Source organism: Pinus tabuliformis, chromosome 5_1, assembly GCF_031772625.1.
Source record: "Pinus tabuliformis cultivar Carrire ecotype Pingquan chromosome 5_1, CPIR1, whole genome shotgun sequence".
Classification (NCBI taxonomy): Eukaryota; Viridiplantae; Streptophyta; class Pinopsida; order Pinales; family Pinaceae; genus Pinus; species Pinus tabuliformis.
Genome location: NC_142305.1, coordinates 210,518,439 through 210,532,772, shown reverse-complemented (window position 1 = coordinate 210,532,772; position 14,334 = coordinate 210,518,439).

Sequence of the window (14,334 nt, the reverse complement as noted above, 5' to 3'; positions counted from 1 at the left end):
CATCTGAATTCCCAGTCAAAATATCATTCCATTGACCAAACCAAATTCCAATTCAAGCCATTCAAAGGAGAGAGAAAGTCAAAGTTTTGCTCACAAGTCAAATATGGTCAAATTGGTTGAAATTCGGCCTCCTATTGCTTCTGGTTAATTGAGCTCAAGAGGCGTAATTTTAGCCTTGTTTCTCCATAGAAAATATTTGGTCAAACTATCTAGTTTGACCTACGGTCAAATCCAGTCAACGTGTGATTTTCTTGCTTCAAAGATTCGTCAATTTAGGTCAAAAATACCCAAAATATTTGTCCTTCAAACAGTCAAATATTCCAAGTCAAAGAAGCTAGAAAATTCCACGATCAAAGCTCATTATTGAAAGTCAAAGCTCACCGGTTAAACTTCATATTCTTCCTCCTTTGCACATGTGAACAAAAGATCATACTTGCTTGAGAGAATTCGAGTTGATGATTCCAAATGATGAGGTCTCTTTGTCAATTTATATATGTCTAATCAAATGGGTTTTGACCAAGGGTCAAACCCCTTCACGAGGTGGGGCCAACCTATCTGGCATGGAGCCTACTTGAACCATATAAAAATAATAATAATTTTATTTTGACTTGTTGACTTCAAATATCAACTGCAACTACATATTTTCAACATGAAATGCCTTTCCTAAGCCTTTACCTTTATAGTTATTCTCTATACATTCATGATTCTTTCATCATCGCTTTTCTTTTGTGCATCACATAATAGAGAAAGGGAGATGGAGGATCTTAGTTACCCTTTTAAAATAATGTGGGATGCTATTTGTTAGGGAGAATTGCTTTTATAATAAGCTTCTTCCTTGCACAATCACACCTTGGGTACTCCATTAGCTTCCATATCAAACATCGATTATTATTTATGTTAAAGTGAATGGAGATTGGTACGTAAAAAATGATATGACTGAAGCTATACCCAAGTCTTCTCATTCAAAGTTGGTGTTCGAAACGGTGTTCCACCACATGACCTAGGCCATAGACATTAGATTGATACATAAACAATACATTAACACTATAGCTTTATCCATTAGGCCCAAACAGATTTCTATGATTCCAATTAGATATGTGCTTTATTATAAAAAATAATATGTTATATCCCAGATGTGGGTGTACGTCAGAATTGAATTGCTGGCAGGGGAACGGGACGGCAAGTGGCTTTGCCACATGGCCATCCGTAAACCCGCACACAAAGCCATAAAACTAAATTATAGCAGCAGTAAATGGCATTTAAGTTGGCACTCTAATCAACTCGCCCGCATCTACCAGCCTCGACTCTGCATAATGGCGCCCTCAGGTAATTTACATTCCACCTCCTCTATCTCTAATCCTATGCCTCTGAACTGCCATTGTCCCCTGGCTGCAGTGGAACCAAGTTCACGCACTGCTACGGGCAGGCACTATAGCATTCTATGCTGCATTGAATTTGGTCTGGGTAATCATTATTCGCAGAGTTTTATCTGCAACCTTATTCTCCATTCTGAGCCTGCTGAACTTTCTACCTCTGAGCCGACCTTTGAACCTACTGAGCCCTCTCAATTCTTAGTGTCAACTTCTCGCAGAAATTCTCTTCGTCCTTGCGTCATCATGCACCAGCTTCTCCATAGAATGCGGAGCAGAAGAGGGAGTAATAGAGGCAGACTGCCTCACTCTCCACCATCTCCAACCTAAGATTCCTCTTCCCCCTCGGCGCATTATGTCTCAGACTGCCATCTAGACACTTGCAATGGTGGAGGCTGCTCACGAGCTCTCCACTCCCAACCTTCGCAAATCGCCTCTCCAGCCTCTGACATCCCCTCCAGCTCACAACAACCCCTTCACTTGGCCCAGTTCATCTATCGCTGCTCCCTGAACCAACCACTCATAAAAGCCACCATATCAATTACCTTCCACGAGGAGCCAGCCAACGAAGATGGACGCCCAACCTGCGAGGAGCCAACCAGCGATGATGGATGCCCACATTGCGCAAAGGAGAAGAGGGATAATCCTCAGGACAAGACTACTGCAGAGGAGAAGAATCGTGATCCTCAGGCGAAGGGCGACATGGGTGCGTTGCAGCAGGAAGAGGACGACATGGATGCATACATGTGTTTCATCATTGAAGAACACTCGTCAGCACCGCATGACACATGACTTGCCAGCACAACATGACACATGACTCACCACGCGTCTTCAGGTTTCAGGTTTTTGGAAATCACATCAGTAGGATTATTTTGTGCATTTTTGAAAATTATGCTAGCTACTTTTTTCATTTGTTGGTTTCCCCTGCGCGGGCAACAAGTTCATTTTTGCAAATTCATTTTTTGGACTGGACTGGTTTCCCATCTCTGGGCAGTCTCAATCTTGTTTTGATGCTTTATGCCTTGAACCTTGGCACTGACCTACAGAGGCCAAAGCCTCAATGTATTATTATGTTACAGTAATAGAATTTAGACTTACTTAGAAAATATAATATATATATATATGTTAATATATGTTATAGCAACAAGAACCTATTTCACAAGAGATCAAACCCACTTTCCAATGTGAATAAAATTATTTGAAAATTGAAGTGAAAAACAAAGAAATAAAAATCATCGTAAAGGCATAACTACTATGATCAAGTAAAATTAAAATGCAAAAAATTAAAGAAGCAACACACCAAATTATTTATATATAGATTAACTATCCAAATGTCAGCTAGGTGAAATATCATTTCATATATCGACAATTGAAAATAATGAGGTTTACTACTTCTAAATGCTATGATATATAAGTGCTTAGGCCAAGATGTTTTGCTACCAAGTAAGGGCACCAAGCCACAATTTTTGGAATTTGGAGTGTTCCCTTTATCTTCATGTGGCTTATCCCATTTTAGAACTAGTTTCAACATGAACGTATTTATCACCAACAAAATTAGTCAATTTTTTTCTTTGCTCTATCCCTTTTTTGTTAAGGAGGATCTTCACAATTGACAATTCAAAGTGGTCTCAATTTCTGCCAAAATTGTTCGCACAATGAAGAGATCGCAAAGAGGTTTCTAATGTAGTTTGAATGAGGTCAAAAGGACTTCTTATGAAAAATATATGGTTCGTTGAAGTGGGAAAATAATAAAATGAAATGATTAATACTTATTTTGAGTTCAATTGCTCATGTATCACTGTATTTGTCATTTTTATTTGTAATAGGAAACTAATACAAATGTGAGAACTACGTAGAATTAGTGAAAAAGCTACATAACATTACCCCATTTGAAGGAACTTGATTATATTTGGAAATTATAAAGGCAAGACCCTATGAATCAACTAATGATGTTGAATTGCAATGAAGTCATTGAACTTTATCACCATTGTTATGTTTTGATCATAGTTCTTCATGCTTAAATGTCATATTAATGTCTTTAGACACCACCAATCATCTTGGAATATATTTTCTCTTTTGAGTTCTTTCTTTTACATATTTTTTTGATATCTAGGTTACACCCCTTCCTCGACAAGGTGGAAAGGAGGGGTTTGAGATATGGAATGTGGTCCTACATTGGCTATGTTGATAGTGGTTTTTTTTTTTTTGTAGCCTTGTCCTCTCGATTTCTTTTAATAATTCTCATTGTGGTGTCTAGAGTTGTAGCTATCTTTTGTTATGAGGAAATATGTTTAAAGGCATTTATTATTAGCTCCCTTTTTTGAGGGAGGTTACAAATGTTAGATAGGAAAACATTGGATTTCATTTTATATTCATATCTTCTATGAAATTTTACTCCATGGATTTTGCACTTGGATTTGTTGTGGTATTACTTGGATAAGATGAACTAGGGGGCATCTTATTTGTGATGTGATTTATTTCTATGTTGTAGGGGTTGTGAACTTCCTAGTAGTGTTTGATTTGATACATAGGGTGGTGTTAGTGACAAACCATTTACTCTTAGGTTATAGCTCTTGGGAATCGTCTGTGTGCCTTAAGATTCTCCTAGACACACTTCCCCAATGGTTTAGTTGTCATGGTCTATAATCCAATCCCGAAAAAATGTAGCAGACCCTTCAGTAGCATCTCATTTATCTAGTGTATTTGCAGCTTCTACCTCTTGGGATGGTTGATGGAAAATAAATTTTTTCTCAAGCATCTGATTAATGACTAGATTCAGCGAATTAATCCACGAGGGGTATGTTTTTTTCTAAATGGCTAGCTTGACGGTATGAATAAAAATTGTCAATCCCAAAATTTTCCAAGACTTATATTGGTGTTTTCAAGTGGATTAGGTTGATTATTTTTTCTTTTATGGAAAGGTTTTTAATTAGAACACTATTCACCAAGTTTTTTTTAAAATCAATCATCTTATTAGACAATTTTTTAACCAATTTTATAACACCCTCCACGTCTTTGAACTCTTTCTCAGTAGGTTTGATTAAGGACAATGGTTTCCTGCTAGCAATGATATATCCGCCCCCACACTCGACATGTCCCCCCCTAAAGACAACATTTCTTTTTTGACATTATTTTCCTCTTCAAGGTTATCTAGCAATGTAGGCATGGTAACCCTCTTTACGACCATTTCAATTGAGGCATGTAGAGCAGGAGGTATAGTGCTCCACAACCAATGGTTCAATAGGATTATAATTAACAAGGAACTTATTCAATATTGTGGTGAAGCATTGATAAAAATCCTTCATTTTTTCTTTCTTTTCCATTTTAATAACAATTAATTCTTTAAGGACGGTATTGGGAGTTTTCTCTTCTTTGAACTTACTGACAAAATCCTTCTTGAATGCATTCCACTCATAGATAGATCTGACAAGAAAGTTATAATACTAGATGGATTTGTTATTTGAAAGGTACAAGAATAAAGTTGATAGACTACATCCTCTTGTTCTACACCCATAAGCTTTATTGCTAGATATAAAAATTGTATGTACATAAAATTTTGTCTAGGTCAAAATTGGAAAAAATTCATTCACGATGTTTGCACTAGGCATGCTAAAGGCTGGAAAAGTTCAAAGTTCTCCCTCTGACATCCATGTAGGTTGGAAATTTTAGTTTCTAGCCATTGGATTGAAAATAACTCTAGTATTCTTGTTAATATTAAACTCAAAGAAGAATGAGGTGAGTCTAGAAGAGGATATGATTTAGAAGTTGAAGAAGATATTCTAAATATTCAACACAATCAATATGGATGTTAGACTAAGTTACTAGTCTTCGAGTTGCAGGGATCCTGGGTGTGAAAATTATATTGTGGTTAATTTGGTAATTATTCACCTATCTTTTAAATGATGATTTGACCCAATAAATTAATTTATTGCAAATACTGAATAAAAACACAACTGCTAATTTCACCAATTATTAAACCACAAGAACTAAGAAAAAACAAATGTAAAATTGACGAGATTTTTGGATAAATTATCCTTGGAACATCCCCAATATGGGGAAAACCAGTTTTGCAGATGAGGGTTTTATTATTATTCAACAAATTAGTAATTGAAAATTACATATACTGCTTGACGTAAGCTGACAAAGCACTGACAAATTATTTTTTGCACTTCTGCAACTAATTCGACCTCCTGGAAGCAAATCAGCCCTCTTGTATGGCACTAACTGTGAAAATTTCATCTATTGCAGCAACTGGAAATTATTCTCCTAACTATAAATTAAATTATGTAGTTTATTTGATACGACAAACAATGAATAAAATCACAACTGCAATTTTCACCATAAAAATACTACGGAAAATAAAACACTGGAAACTTAGAAATTATAGCACACACATAAGAATTTTGACAGTTATTTTTGGAAAATTGTCCTCGGAAAAAACCCAATGTGGGAAAACCGATGCAGCAGATGAGGGTTTTATTATTATTCTTCAGCAGCAATTCCAAGTACAATAATTTAGATGCTCTATTGGAAATATTATCTAAGGAAAATACAGGAAAAATGATTGTGAGAATTTTATCTCACCCCATAGCTAATTTCTACCACCGAAATTTCCTCCCTAGACAAACGGTGAACCTTCTGTGTCACCCTCTGTGCAGTGCTTGTGCAGAACCTATGGGGATTCTATCCTTTCTCTCATTGCCTCTTCCCAGGATTGGAATATTTCCTCCTGGAATGCTACTAACCTCCTCTACCACCTGATACTGACCCTCTAGATCCATCTTCTCTGTTGAATCTCTGCTACTCAGAAAATCAAATTGTGTGGGGAACTGAGTATATGCATTGGTGTACTCTCCATCACCACCTCGATCCCTACTTATATGTTCCTGTTGGGACTCCAACAACTAAGATTAAATCTTAATTGACGGATCAGATCATTTATGGATCGATCCATGTGATTTTCTAGATGATTCTCACATTATCTTAATTAATATTGATTAATTAACCATATTCCCTAAGTTTAGACTTAAGAAATATTTTAAAAATGGCTAATAATCTAATTGAAACACTTCTAGGTGTAATTTCCAGAATTTTTTTTTTGGTTTTGGAGATATCATGTATTCTATCCCCTCGACCAAATTTCATGACTAGAACACATCTGATTCTACAAAAACTAACACTCCATGTTAGTGAGGAATGTGTTCTAGTGTTGCACACCCTACAACAACACTTTGTCTCTATATCATCTCCTGCCACGTTGCTGATGTCTAGTTGTTGTTTCTTACCAACTACTACATAACTCTGATGTTGCATCTGTGTTGCTATTGACACTGCCATACTGCTTCCAACACTGCAACTCCCTCTCATATGTTGTTGCTGCAACTGCAACATCTGCAACTGAAAATTTGTCCCTGCTACTAGAATGGGTTCTCCACCATACCCATATGTTCTCTGAAATAAACGAACTTAACTCTCCATATATCTTTTGTGAGTATGTTTACGACCTCCTCTTTTGTGGGAACATATTCTAGTTGTATCGCCCCACGCTGTACACAATCTCTGATGAAATGACACTGAATATCTATGTGTTTCAGCATGTCATGAAAGACTAGATTCTCAAAGAGCTTGATGAAACTCTGATTATCACAATATACTTTGGTTACCTCCAATCTCTACCCGAACAATCTTACTATCAGCTTCCGAAGCCATATAGCTTCGCACGTAGTTGTTCTTGTTGCCATGTACTATGCTTATGCAAAGCTCTAATCTACTGACTTCTTCTTTTTGTTGCACCATGAAAACATACCTGATCCAACGTTGAAGCAGTACCCAGAGGTACTTTTCTTGTCTACTGAACTGAACTGAGATTATTTACTGTAAAGCAAATATCTGACCTAGTATTGACTAGATACATCAGAGACCCAATAAGATGTCTATACAAGGTGGGGTTAACATCCTTGTCATCTGATGCATCTATCTTCTTCTAGTTGGGGATCATGGGCATAGACATGGGTCTACAATCCCGCATTTTGAGCCTCTTCAGAATATCTGTAGCATATCTTCCTTTCCCAAGGAAGATCTCCCCATCCTTCTGCCACACTTCCAATCCTAGGAAATAGTGCATCAACCCCAAATCATTCACATGAAACTCTGTCACAAATTCCTCTTGCAGTCCTCTATGAGCCCTGATAATCCTTTTAAAAAGAGATCATCCACATACAAATCTAGGATGAGTGTCTCACCCTCTACCATCAAATAGTAAAGGTTGGCATTTGCATCAGTCTTGACAAATCCTATTTGATGCAAGTAGTTGTGAATCTAACCATACCATGACCTGGGAGCTTTCTTAAGTCCGTATAGAGTTTTCTTTAATTTGCACACATAAGTGCGCTATCATGAGTCTCGAATCCCTCTGGATATTCTATGTACACCTTTTCCTCGATCTCCCCTTTCAAGAATGTTGTCTTGATGTCCATCTAGTGAATCTGCCATCCCATTTGAGCTGCTAGGGATATAACTGACCAAATAAAGGTGTATCTAGAAATTGGGGTGAAGGTCTCCTCATAATCTATCCCTTCTTTCTGAGCATACCCCTTTGCCACGAACCTAGCCTTGTAATTTTCCACACTTCCATCTACAACATACTTGATCTTATAGATCCATCTAGAAACTACAATTGACCTATCTTCAAGCCTTCACACCACCTCCCAAACATCATTCGTCATGATAGAACTATACTATTCTACCATCGTGTCTGCCCACACTTGATGTTGTGCGACCTCCTAAAAGCTGGAAGGTTTTGCAACCTGGGCCGCCAATGCTTGGTACTTGTTAGACTGTATGCATTGTCTTTTGTTCATCTTAGGAGTTCCAATAAACTCCTCTAAATCTCTCAATGTCTAACAAACCTCTTTGTTGGCTCAACCACTAGTGGTGGGAGGTTCAACCAGTGCCTCATCCTACCTTTGCTGCTTTGTCTACTGAGAACTCCCTGGATCTCCTGCACTTGAGGAAATACTGGTACTAGTCATTATACTCTATCCTTGTGACTGTCCTTCTGTCGATCCCATTGGCTACCCCTATGTTTGTCCCTGCAGCTGGATCAAAGGAGTTTTTTTTGACTGATTCTAATAACCTACAGGCATCTCACGAGATCTCGTGAAATCTCGATCCTCCATGAAATTCACGTCTCATCCCACCACAATTTTCCTGCTACTAAGAATGTAGATCTTGTATGCCTTTGATATTTCACTATACCAAACGAGAAACCAATTTGCTATAGTTTGATCCAATTTGGTACGTTTTTCTTCTGGCACATGGCAATAAGCAATGTTGCCAAATATATTGAAGTGAATAACTTATGAAGACCCTTTCTAGCCCAATTCTCTTTGAGGAGTCCTGTTCAAAATATATACTGTCATGTTAGGTGCGTCTTCCCATAGAACCCTAGGGAAATCCTAGTCATATAACATAGCCTTTGCAGCCCCAACTATGGTTATGTTTTTCCACTCCACTATCCCATTTTGCTTTGGATTATATGGGGCTATCCATTCTATTCAGATGCCTTCCTTCACAAAAAAATATGTGAAGTCCTTACCAATATATTCTCCACCATTATTTGAGCTAAGCACCTGGATCTTCTTCCCTATCGCATTCTCCACGAGAGCCTTAAACTCTTTAAAATGATTGAAGACCTCATCTTTGATATTCAAGAAGTAGATCCAAGTTTTCCTGGAATGGTCATCAATACAGGTGACAAAGTATTTGGCACCACTGAGATCTCTAGTGGACATCAAGCCACAAATATCTAAGTATATAAGTCATAACACACCATTTACTCTGTTGTCACTTCTTGGGAATATTTCCTTAGCATACTTCCAAAGTATGCATCCTCTCCACACATCATCGTGTTTCGTGCCAATTTCTGGAACCTATGTTACTATTTCCTTGAGCATCTTGAGTGCTTCATGGTGTAGATGTTCCATTCTCCTATGCCATAACTCATTCATATCCTTCCCACCGCTATTGGCATTGCCTATCAGTTGCATTGGATAGTCGAGTTGAAACTTGTACAATATGTTGCTTTAGAATCCAATCTGTCTTACCTTCTTCCATGTTGAGCATTTACTAAACATTCTCTTCCCTACAAAGTGAATATCATATCCCTTATCCTATAATTGGGATATTGAAATCATGTTCATACCCAATCCTGGTGCATGCAATACATCTGTAGCATTGGTGCTTGCTCCTGACTCCCTCTAAAAATCGATGGTACCTCTCCCTACTAGAGTACACTCTGTTCTTTTTCCAATCGTGATATGGAAGTCCATTTTATGCTCCTTGTAGCTATAGAAATATTCTATAATCCCTGACATATGAGTTGATGCTCCAATGTGTATATACAAGACACACTGTGAAGCTGAGTCTGATAAGCAAGCAAATTCATCCTCCAATATGGAAGACAACTTTGAAGCTCCCTGAATATCAAATCGATCCATTGTCATATTGTGTACTATTACTCTTCCCCTCGACACTGATTCTACTACTACAAACTGCTGCAAAACCCTCTGTGCCACATATCAATAATCTTCTCTTGAAAATAACTCTAATGTTTCTCTCTATGCTAGCTGGAATTAAAATTCTCTGGAAATTGATCTTTTTTTGCCACCTATAACTAAAAATCAAATTTCCCAAGAAATTTTTACTGACTGGATGTAATATTCATAGCCTCTATGAATTTTCTACTATTACTCCCTTTCAGGAACGAAAATCTTGTCTCTTCAATCTGAGCTACCAATATGTTAAACTAGCTCTGATACCATGTGAAAATTTCATCTATTGCAGCAACTGTAAATTATTCTCCTAACTGTAAATTAAATTGTGTAGTTTATTTGCTATGACAAACAATTAATAAAATCACAACCGTAATTTTCACCATAATAATACTACGGAAAATAAAATAATAAAAACTGAGAAATTCTAACACACATAATACTTTTTGGCACAGTAGTTTTTGGACAATCATCCCCGGAAAAACCGAATGTGGGAAAAGTGTAGAAAATGAGGGTTTTATTATTATTCTTCAAGAGAAATTATGAGTACGATAATTTAGATGCTCTACTGGCAATCTGATTTGAGTAAAATACTGGAAAAATTATTGTGAGAATTCTCTTACCCTATGACTAATTTCTGCCACCGAATTTTCCTCCCTAGCCACATGTTGAACCTTTTGCTTCACCCTCTATGAAATTCGTGCATAGAACCTATGGGGATTTCATCTTTTCTCTCATTTCCTCTTCCCAAGACTAGAATATTTCCTCCTGGAATGTTGCTAACCTCCTCTACCACCTGATACTCACCCTTTGGCTCTATCTTCTTTGTTGAATCTCTATTACTGATAAAATCAAACTACTTGGGCAACTGAGTATCTGCACTGGTGTACTCTCCATCACCACATCGGTCCCTTCTTATATCTTCATGTTGGGACTCCAATGACCAAGATTAAATCATAACTGGTGGCTCATATCATTTCTGGATCGATCCGTGTGAGTTTCTAGATGATTATCACCTTATCTCAATTATTACTAATTAATTAACCATATTCCCTAAGTTTAGACTTAGGAAATATTAAAAAAATGGCTAATAATCTAATTAAGACACTTCTAGGTGGAATTTCCATAAGCAATTTCTAGGTTTTGGAGATCTCATGTATTCTAGCCTCTCCACCAAATTTCATGACTAGAACACATCTGAAGCTACAAAAACTAACACTAACTCGACCCACATGCGGGACCTAAAGAAAGCTCAACCCTTGTTGGAAACTTGTACCTCTTGGAAAATTATTTTGGCCTCCACTGGAAAATTTTTATTCACCAGAAAACTCGGCTTTCCTCCTACAAATCAACCTCTACACCAAATTCATTGTAAAAACCCTGGTAAAAAATCCATGTAAGAGTTATTAAAGGCAAAATATTCACCAAGGTCATGGGACACGTATTCCAAGTTGAATGTTTGGCAAAGCATAGTGATGGGGGTCATTGGTAATTGATTAATGGCTAAGGAAACTAGCAAAGGAAATGACAAAGGATTTGGAAAGGAAAAGTGGACTTTTGGCACATATATTTATGAAAATAATGGAAATTAGGAGGAAATGGAGGTGAAAGGTCACAGGTTGCATGTGAAGAGGAAAATGAAGGAAAATAATGGAAAATGAAGAAAATAGAGGCCTCATTAATAAAAAGGCTTATGAGGATCAGTTCATAGACTTTTGTCAGTTCATCTTTGGAGCTCTCTCTCTATTCTCTCTCTCTCATACTCTTGAACACTTAGAGTTTTCTTGGATCACTCTTGGAGGAGTGTGGAATACTTGGAGTTTTGGAGCAAGAAGGCAAAGGAAGAGCAGGAAAGTGCAAGAGGGCATCGCAATCAGCGACTACAATGGGTTTTTCTTGCAAGTATCGAGTTGCATGTATGTTTTCCTCACTAGCTTTGGCATGCATGGCATATGTATGTGGTTTATTGGTCAAGATATGTCATTGGCCTGGAGGATTGCTTGGATTGACAGTGGATTTTCCTAGCCTTTCCATTTCTAGGATAGCCATGGTGTTGTGGGTTCATTTTTTTTTTGGTTGGTTCTCATGGTTTTGTTAGCTTGGGTTGAGTTACTAGTTCCTGGAAGTCTTGGTTGGAAAAATTCTCTGGAAGCCATGTAACAACTTGAGTTGAGTTACTAGTCCTGGAAGCCTTTCTTGGAAAAATTCTTTGGAAGCCCTTAGTGGGTTGAGTTACTAATCCTAGAAGCCCTGGTTGGACAAATGCTTTGGAAGCCCAATAATAGTTGTGGGTTGAGTTACTAGTCCTGGAAGCCTTGGTTGGAACAAACGCTCTGGAGCCTTGGAAGGCTTAGGTAGATATCAATATGGTGATGGTTTGTGATGTTTAGCCATGAGGTGGAATCACTGTTTGATGGGTTGAGGTGGTTTGGCCTTTGGAATCCCTAGTTCGTTTTTGATGGATTGTTCCATGAGATCCCACATTCATGCTTGGAATATGGCACGAGGGTGACTGGCTAAAGAGAAATTTCGCTTAGCCATGTCTATGGTCGAGTGGTTCATGGAAGTCCCAAACCTGGTTGGCATTTGAATCATTAATATGAGGTTATTTATCCTTATTAATTCATGATTATTATATTGGTTTATATGTGGATTATATGGTTGTTGTTTCCTTGGTAAATCTGTTGTTATTATGTTGGTTATGAACATGTATTATGACAGTGGCTATGTATGGCCCTCATCATGTTTTTACTTGTAAATTAATGAACAATTTATCTATGGCCTAATAGATGAAATTGCAACAAATGTGTTGAGGAATCAATGCTTCTTAGTGATTATCAGATAAGTATGAGACCCCTATGCTCAGTTCTGTTGTTAAGACTTTTAGCTTTCATGTTTGTGACATGTTTGACGAAATGCATGTCAGGGCTAGTAGGGGTCCATTCTAGTCCTTGTTCATGTTTTGGCAAATGTATCTTTGTTCTGATGTGAAATTTCATTTATGAAGGTGTCATTGAGTTTTTGGCAGTGACCTGGGCTTTGGGCCTAAAAAAGTGGCACAAATCTCAGAGTTGCAGGCACATGAATGAAGAGAAAAGTCCCTAGACTCAGCCATGCTATGCTATGGGAGTGACTGGAGACTCCCAGACGCACCCTTGTACATATAAAGGGAGCATCCAGGGGTTTGATGCACTAAAACTTCAGTTGGTCTTAGAGGTTGGTTACCCGAGTGATTGGGATGGCTCCTTGGAGTTATGTTGCTGATGTGGAAGGTCTATGTGATGTGTTCAACCGGTTCCACTTCCTTAATTGACACATAAGGAGTCGAATCATATCATAGTAGCTTCTCATCACATGTTTACCCCGATTGGTCAGTTACTTTGGTAGATGTGGGAGGATGGTGTTATAGAGTGGTATTAGAGTGAGATTTGTTCTCTTTGGGTGGTGTCTGGTTTTCATTATTTTGGGTGATATTTGATACCACCGAGTGGTATCAGAGCATGGTTCACCCCTCGGACTGGATGGGTTGTGTGTTGGTCATGCATTCATGTTGGTTTCATATGTGTTTCTTGTGTTGTAAGACCATGTGCTTGTTGCATTTGTATGGTATGGGTTATGGTTGCAACGAGGTTGCCATGGGAAGTTGATGGTGTCATTGTGGAGTGTGTCGTCATGAGTGTATGGTTTATTATGCATTATTTATGCACGTTAGTATTCACATGTGGTCAGGTGTACATTAATGTGGTGGTTGTTGTCATGCATGAAGTCATGATATGTGTAGTTGATATGGTCATGCACTAATGACTGGAGTCTAGCTAAAATGATGGTTATATGCTTATATGCTTATGTGTTATATTTCTATATGTTGCCATGGTTATGATATACATGTATTACGCTTATTTGTTGATCTTGCAGATTGAATTTTCCTCCCCGAATTATGCTAAGGTACATTGGTTTATTATGATTTGGTTTAGCTGATATGATTACAACAATGTAAACTTTGAAACGGGAACTATAAACTCAAAACGGGAACTCTAGCCAAAAGACCACGAAAAAACATCAAAAACAGTGCTAAAAGTGAAAAGTGTTGATACTAGAATAACACATTTTATTTTCTTGGGTAAATTTTCAACATGTTTTAAAAATGGCGGTGAAAACCAATTTGTTGCGCAAAAATTATCCAAAAAACACCCTCAAAACGAAAAGGGTTAATTATGGAAGAAGACTTGTTTTTTTTTTTTTTTCAAAAGTAAAATTTCAACATTTCGAAATAATGGCATGAAATATTTTATCATGACCCCGAAAAAAAATTAAATTTAAAAAAATAATGAAAACATAAAATTAAAAAAAATAAAAAATTAAAACATTAAAACAATGAAAAAACACAAAAAAAAAGTAAAAAACAAAAAAAC